The sequence below is a fragment of the Strongylocentrotus purpuratus genome, unplaced genomic scaffold (genome assembly GCF_000002235.5).
Source record: "Strongylocentrotus purpuratus isolate Spur 01 unplaced genomic scaffold, Spur_5.0 spur5_scaffold_1, whole genome shotgun sequence".
Taxonomy (NCBI): Eukaryota; Metazoa; Echinodermata; class Echinoidea; order Camarodonta; family Strongylocentrotidae; genus Strongylocentrotus; species Strongylocentrotus purpuratus.
Genome location: NW_022145594.1, coordinates 41,846,494 through 41,854,654, shown reverse-complemented (window position 1 = coordinate 41,854,654; position 8,161 = coordinate 41,846,494).

The following is an 8,161-nucleotide window of genomic DNA, read 5'->3' as shown; positions in this document are numbered from 1 at the left end:
TTATAGTTCCGAATTGGCGAATTGAAATTGTTCATCAACACCTAATAAGAGAATTGAATTTGACTGCAAGTGTAAAATGTATACCTCGTTAGATTGTAAAACCGGAGAGCTTATACTTTTGTTTACCATTATGAAATCTAAGTTGTAGATAGTCGATTTCAATTACGGGGTGTCATTTTGATTGCGTTAAGCCTATATCTACCAGGCTACCATTATCAAGTATACAAATATTGACTGCTCATGAGGATGATGGTGGGAATTATCACTCCCAAGGTGGTGTTCATACCGGCCCTTCTATCACCCCTAAGGCGAAGCAAAAGTTGCGGAGGGGTTAGGAGTACTATCCCAAGGTTTTCGAGTACTATCACATAGGCCCGAATTCACAAAATAAAGGAGGTTTGTCGACAAACCTTGGTTTTCGTGCGTCATATGACGCGTTTTTGACGCGTTTTGACGAACCAGGTTTGTAAAAAAACGCGTAAAAACGCGTCATAATTTTGACGTACGAAAACCAAGATTTGTCGACAAACCTCCTTTGTGAATTCGGGCCATGGCATTGGGTTTGATAGAACGCCCAAACCCTCTGACGCAATGATAGATCGAGATGCTCCTTGTCATGTGATATAGTTTTGACCAATCAGTGAATGGCAATCTATGTATGAGGTATATAACATGTGATTGCAATAGGTATTGCACATAATGTTTGCAGTGATAGTTTAGCTCTAAGTTTTTGTCATGGCTATCACTATCACATGGCGCGTCCAGACCGCACCAGTCACTGACGAAGTTTCAAGTCGGGCAAATGACATTTGTTTACAACGGGCTTAATGTTAAAGTAGATATTCATTGATTTTAAAAACTAAATTTATTTTCATTATTGCAAAGTTGAAACTTTGATTCGATAAGGTTATCAAAATTCAATGCTTGGAAGATTTAAAGTTAGGATTTTTATAAATTACAAAACGCCTATATACAGTCCCAGCAAAACACCTGTAGACCTCTCCGAACGCTGCTTAGATGTGTGAGATCACAATATGGACATGATTTGCACATTTGTCCCATGACATCTTACACATTTTCAGTGCGCGTTTTTTTAATCTTCTCTTGAGTTCTTTCTCTTTCTTCACTACCGTCAGGCTTAATGTATAATCTATCGCCTCACTCTAAACCCCGCGCATGGTTTTTCTTTCATGACAAATGCAGCGATACAAAAATAAATGAATCTGTCGCTTGTAAGCAAAATAAGACGCCATTGTATACGTTTCAAGAGGGAATAAATGCCGTCCTTAGTATCATTCCGGGGTTTTTTCAATTTGAAAGTGTGGTTTCTTTGATTGTTAATTAACCCCTATCCGGTGTATTTACAAGCAAAAGATTTTAGTTATCAGAATCGGGTCATATCCCCTTTTGAATGGTTTGACATGCCATTACATTATATACAATAAACTCATTATAATTTGACAAATGATAGCTTTGCAATTATGTTCATTCTTTATGGGTTGTCGTCTGCTTGGGCAGTATTGGTCCATATAGTGACGTCATTAAAACATTGTTATTTTTCCGGCGAATCTCCCGTATATCCCAGCTGCTATGGAGGTGGTTGTATTTGTATTTGTATAAATCACCCGATATGTAGTTGACCTAAAACTTGTACGATGGCCATCTGCTAGCTTACCAGTTTCCAGTGATACATTAGTTGACATATTTGTGATTTTCTTTGAATTTCACCTTTAACGCATTTCATTTGCCCGGTGGCCATTTCCTGCATTAATAACGAAAATGTAATTTAAGTTTATAATTTTTTTCTTGCATTTCTGTCTTTCTATATTAGGGAGTTCAGAAAGTAGCTAAGCGCGAATCTGCCTCAGAGATTCGCAGCGCCACCAAGACCTTGTTCTTCATCGTCATCGTGTTCTTCATCTCGTGGTTCCCATCTTCTGTTATTTCGATTGTTTACTCTATCGAGCCAACGATCGTCTTTCCGCGGCTTCCTTCATGGGCTTTTCTGTTAATCGGTTGGTTAGTTTATGTGACCAGTCTACTCAATCCGCTCTGCTACGCAATCTCTCAACCGCTCTTTCGGAAGACGGTCCTCGGTTTGCTTAGCAACCCGATGCGTTATTGCCGAGGGTAATCGAGCCAGTGCTGTCTATCCGCGGTTTCCCAATTTTTTTAAAACTTCATATCCAATTGGATGGTCTACGTCAATTATTTACAAAATGTTCTCTAATTCTCAACTGCTCTTTCCAAAGACCCCCTCGGTCTGTTCTGTCATCATAATAGCGCTATAGCCGAAATAACGTTGTTCAAGTCACTGAATAAGCCAGTAAATAATATACTTCTGTGTGATGATGAAATCTTACCGGTTTTTGTGTGTGGGTGTGTATGTGTGGGTGTCTTTTACGTATCACACGTTAATTTCCCCTTGAAAGCCTCAGATTTGAATTTTGTAGCAATCCGTATCTATTTGCGCAAAGTACTAATTCAAAAAGTCTGTTGCAATGTACATACTATTCTAATCGCATTATTAAATGATATGATCACTTTTAAAAAGGTACTATATATATATATATATATACGTTGTTTATTTAAAAAAAATAGAGTTATTCGGGAATTATTGAAATTTGAAATATCTTCAAATTGGAAAGTTGACCAGTCTATAGTAAATTTATTTTTATCATCTGCATAGTGTTTTTGTCAAATCCAGTTTTTTATGAATGAAAATGTGAATGTGAATGAGATGCACAAATTCGGCGTGACGTTGTCCATAGTGGGTACATAATACAATGTATACACTAGGTGTCATAGACATAAAACCTGTCGGTCAATTCGATAATGTAAAGGCTGTTGAAATATCGCAAGTTGATGGCGCCCACGCCTTGTGCTTGTTTATTTGAAAAGAAGTTGACCGCGGAAGCTTTTACATTTCATTAAATTACTAGGGAAAGAATACGGTTCGTTGTACCATTCTCTACTTTTAATCCTTGTCTGAATTCAGTTCCCCCTCCCGTGCGAAGCGCGGAAGCTTTTACGTTTCATTAAACTATTATTCTTAATCCTTGTCTGAATTCATTTTCGCCCCTCCCGCGCAAGCTTTGATATTTCATTTAATTACTAGAAAAAGAATACGATTCGTTGTACTGTTCTCGACGCTCAATCCTTGTCTGAATTCACTTTTGCCGCGCGGAAGCTTTGACATTCGATTTAAATTACTAGAGAAAGAATACGATTCGTTGTACCGTTCTCGACTCTAAATCCTTGTCTGAATTCACTTTTGCCGCGCGGAAGCTTTGACATTTCATTTAAATTACTAGAGAAAGAATACGATTCGTTGTACCGTTCTCGACTCTCAATCTTTGTCTGAATTCACTTTTGCCGCGCGGAAGCTTTGACATTTCATTTAAATTACTATAGAGAAAGAATACGATTCGTTGTACCGTTCTCGACTTTCAATCCTTGTCTGAATTCACTTTTGCCGCGCGGAAGCTTTGACATTTCATTTAAATTACTATAGAGAAAGAATACGATTCGTTGTACCGTTCTCGACGCTCAATCCTTGTCTGAATTCACTTTTGCCGCGCGGAAGCTTTGACATTCGATTTAAATTACTAGAGAAAGAATACGATTCGTTGTACCGTTCTCGACTCTCAATCCTTGTCTGAATTCACTTTTGCCGCGCGGAAGCTTTGACATTTGATTAAAATTACTCGGGAAAGAATACGATTCGTTGTACCGTTCTCGACTCTAAATCCTTGTCTGAATTCACTTTTGCCACGCGGAAGCTTTGACATTCGATTTAAATTACTAGAGAAAGAATACGATTCGTTGTACCGTTCTCGACTCTAAATCCTTGTCTGAATTCACTTTTGCCACGCGGAAGCTTTGACATTTGATTTGAATTACTAGAGAAAGCAACGATTCGTTGTACCGTTCTCGACTCTCAATCTTTGTCTGAATTCACTTTTGCCGCGCGGAAGCTTTGACATTTCATTTAAATTACTAGAGAAAGAATACGATTCGTTGTACCGTTCTCGACTCTAAATCCTTGTCTGAATTCACTTTTGCCGCGCGGAAGCTTTGACATTTCATTTAAATTACTAGAGAAAGAATACGATTCGTTGTACCGTTCTCGACTCTAAATCCTTGTCTGAATTCACTTTTGCCGCGCGGAAGCTTTGACATTCGATTTAAATTACTAGAGAAAGAATACGATTCGTTGTACCGTTCTCGACTCTAAATCCTTGTCTGAATTCACTTTTGCCGCGCGGAAGCTTTGACATTTGATTTAAATTACTAGAGAAAGAATACGATTCGTTGTACCGTTCTCGACTCTCAATCTTTGTCTGAATTCACTTTTGCCGCGCGGAAGCTTTGACATTTCATTTAAATTACTTTAGAGAAAGAATACGATTCGTTGTACCGTTCTCGACTTTCAATCCTTGTCTGAATTCACTTTTGCCGCGCGGAAGCTTTGACATTTCATTTAAATTACTATAGAGAAAGAATACGATTCGTTGTACCGTTCTCGACGCTCAATCCTTGTCTGAATTCACTTTTGCCGCGCGGAAGCTTTGACATTTGATTTAAATTACTAGAGAAAGAATACGATTCGTTGTACCGTTCTCGACTCTCAATCCTTGTCTGAATTCACTTTTGCCGCGCGGAAGCTTTGACATTTGATTAAAATTACTCGGGAAAGAATACGATTCGTTGTACCGTTCTCGACTCTAAATCCTTGTCTGAATTCACTTTTGCCGCGCGGAAGCTTTGACATTCGATTTAAATTACTAGAGAAAGAATACGATTCGTTGTACCGTTCTCGACTCTAAATCCTTGTCTGAATTCACTTTTGCCGCGCGGAAGCTTTGACATTTGATTTGAATTACAAGAGAAAGCAACGATTCGTTGTACCGTTCTCGACTCTCAATCTTTGTCTGAATTCACTTTTGCCGCGCGGAAGCTTTGACATTTCATTTAAATTACTATAGAGAAAGAATACGATTCGTTGTACCGTTCTCGACTTTCAATCCTTGTCTGAATTCACTTTTGCCGCGCGGAAGCTTTGACATTTCATTTAAATTACTATAGAGAAAGAATACGATTCGTTGTACCGTTCTCGACTTTCAATCCTTGTCTGAATTCACTTTTGCCGCGCGGAAGCTTTGACATTTCATTTAAATTACTATAGAGAAAGAATACGATTCGTTGTACCGTTCTCGACGCTCAATCCTTGTCTGAATTCACTTTTGCCGCGCGGAAGCTTTGACATTCGATTTAAATTACTAGAGAAAGAATACGATTCGTTGTACCGTTCTCGACTCTCAATCCTTGTCTGAATTCACTTTTGCCGCGCGGAAGCTTTGACATTTGATTAAAATTACTCGGGAAAGAATACGATTCGTTGTACCGTTCTCGACTCTAAATCCTTGTCTGAATTCACTTTTGCCGCGCGGAAGCTTTGACATTCGATTTAAATTACTAGAGAAAGAATACGATTCGTTGTACCGTTCTCGACTCTAAATCCTTGTCTGAATTCACTTTTGCCACGCGGAAGCTTTGACATTTGATTTGAATTACTAGAGAAAGCAACGATTCGTTGTACCGTTCTCGACTCTCAATCTTTGTCTGAATTCACTTTTGCCGCGCGGAAGCTTTGACATTTCATTTAAATTACTAGAGAAAGAATACGATTCGTTGTACCGTTCTCGACTCTAAATCCTTGTCTGAATTCACTTTTGCCGCGCGGAAGCTTTGACATTTCATTTAAATTACTAGAGAAAGAATACGATTCGTTGTACCGTTCTCGACTCTAAATCCTTGTCTGAATTCACTTTTGCCGCGCGGAAGCTTTGACATTCGATTTAAATTACTAGAGAAAGAATACGATTCGTTGTACCGTTCTCGACTCTAAATCCTTGTCTGAATTCACTTTTGCCGCGCGGAAGCTTTGACATTCGATTTAAATTACTAGAGAAAGAATACGATTCGTTGTACCGTTCTCGACTCTCAATCTTTGTCTGAATTCACTTTTGCCGCGCGGAAGCTTTGACATTTCATTTAAATTACTTTAGAGAAAGAATACGATTTGTTGTACCGTTCTCGACTTTCAATCCTTGTCTGAATTCACTTTTGCCGCGCGGAAGCTTTGACATTTCATTTAAATTACTATAGAGAAAGAATACGATTCGTTGTACCGTTCTCGACGCTCAATCCTTGTCTGAATTCACTTTTGCCGCGCGGAAGCTTTGACATTTGATTTAAATTACTAGAGAAAGAATACGATTCGTTGTACCGTTCTCGACTCTCAATCCTTGTCTGAATTCACTTTTGCCGCGCGGAAGCTTTGACATTTGATTAAAATTACTCGGGAAAGAATACGATTCGTTGTACCGTTCTCGACTCTAAATCCTTGTCTGAATTCACTTTTGCCGCGCGGAAGCTTTGACATTCGATTTAAATTACTAGAGAAAGAATACGATTCGTTGTACCGTTCTCGACTCTAAATCCTTGTCTGAATTCACTTTTGCCGCGCGGAAGCTTTGACATTTGATTTGAATTACTAGAGAAAGCAACGATTCGTTGTACCGTTCTCGACTCTCAATCTTTGTCTGAATTCAGTTTTGCCGCGCGGAAGCTTTGACATTTCATTTAAATTACTATAGAGAAAGAATACGATTCGTTGTACCGTTCTCGACTTTCAATCCTTGTCTGAATTCACTTTTGCCGCGCGGAAGCTTTGACATTTCATTTAAATTACTATAGAGAAAGAATACGATTCGTTGTACCGTTCTCGACGCTCAATCCTTGTCTGAATTCACTTTTGCCGCGCGGAAGCTTTGACAGTTTATTTAAATCACTGGAGAAAGAATACGATTCGTTGTACCGTTCTCGACTCTAAATCCTTGTCTGAATTCACTTTTGCCGCGCGGAAGCTTTGACATTTGATTTAAATTACTAGAGAAAGAATACGATTCGTTGTACCGTTCTCGACTCTCAATCCTTGTCTGAATTCACTTTTGCCGCGCGGAAGCTTTGACATTTGATTAAAATTACTCGGGAAAGAATACGATTCGTTGTACTGTTCTCTACTCTTAATCCTTGTCTGAATTCACTTTTCCCCTTCCCATCCCACGCGTGTGTTGAAACTCATCATTGTCATTGGTCGCTTTTCATATTGATGACTTTACAAATGTGATTTAAAAGTTTTACTTCTTCTGATGGAAAAACAAAATATGTTATACTTTTTCGTTTGAATAACATTTCCAACAAAGTAACGCAGAAATGGAAAATAGAAGGCTTAGATTTCATGCATGCGTTTTAAGGTCTCAATAAAGCTGTTGAATAACTCAGAAAAATGACTTTTATAAATGCCTTCATAAATTAGGGAGTTTTTAAATCGTTCACATTATGTCGCGGCAAAACCAAGGCGTTTTTTTTTCTTGTTTTAATGAAGACGTAAAGTGTACTACGATTCATATTTCTGTATCTGAACTCGGTAAAGGCCTTCGGGGCGCGCAGTTGCCATGAATTCATTTATATTATTTTTAAAAAAAAGTAAAAACCGCCAAATTCTTGATTTCGCATTAAAGTAAAAGAGTTTAATATTAGCGTTGAATCTTTCCCATTTTAACTGGGTCGCATGAAATAGATCCCTTTTTAGGCAAATATGGCATGAATAAAGCGAAAGAGAGGAAACGAAAACGACTTACCCGATACATTTTCTTAGCCTGATCAGACTAATTGTGAGGTTCCGGACAGCACCCCCTCTCCGTAATACAATAATACTTAAACTGCCCAGTAAAATAATTTCGAAAGAACATTATTTTACTTCAATGATAGGGGATCGTAGTCATGATACCCTATCAGTCTATGATGAAACTGTATATATATATTTAACAATACTTGGTATGCAGTAGTTATGTTAATTTATTTCATGATATTAAATGATTTATTTTGTGTATGTTATTTTTCTCTCAATATTGTTTGTGTTATCATTAGGACCACTCTGTGCTGTATTATTGCACGTGACTGTGAGCAGGGAGGTTCTTCCAAAATCATTATGTCATTATATGCTTTTATATTCAGTGAATAAAACGGATTCAGTTCAATAAATCGACACTATAAATGCATCCCAATAGATGTACATACATATTACGTCTAA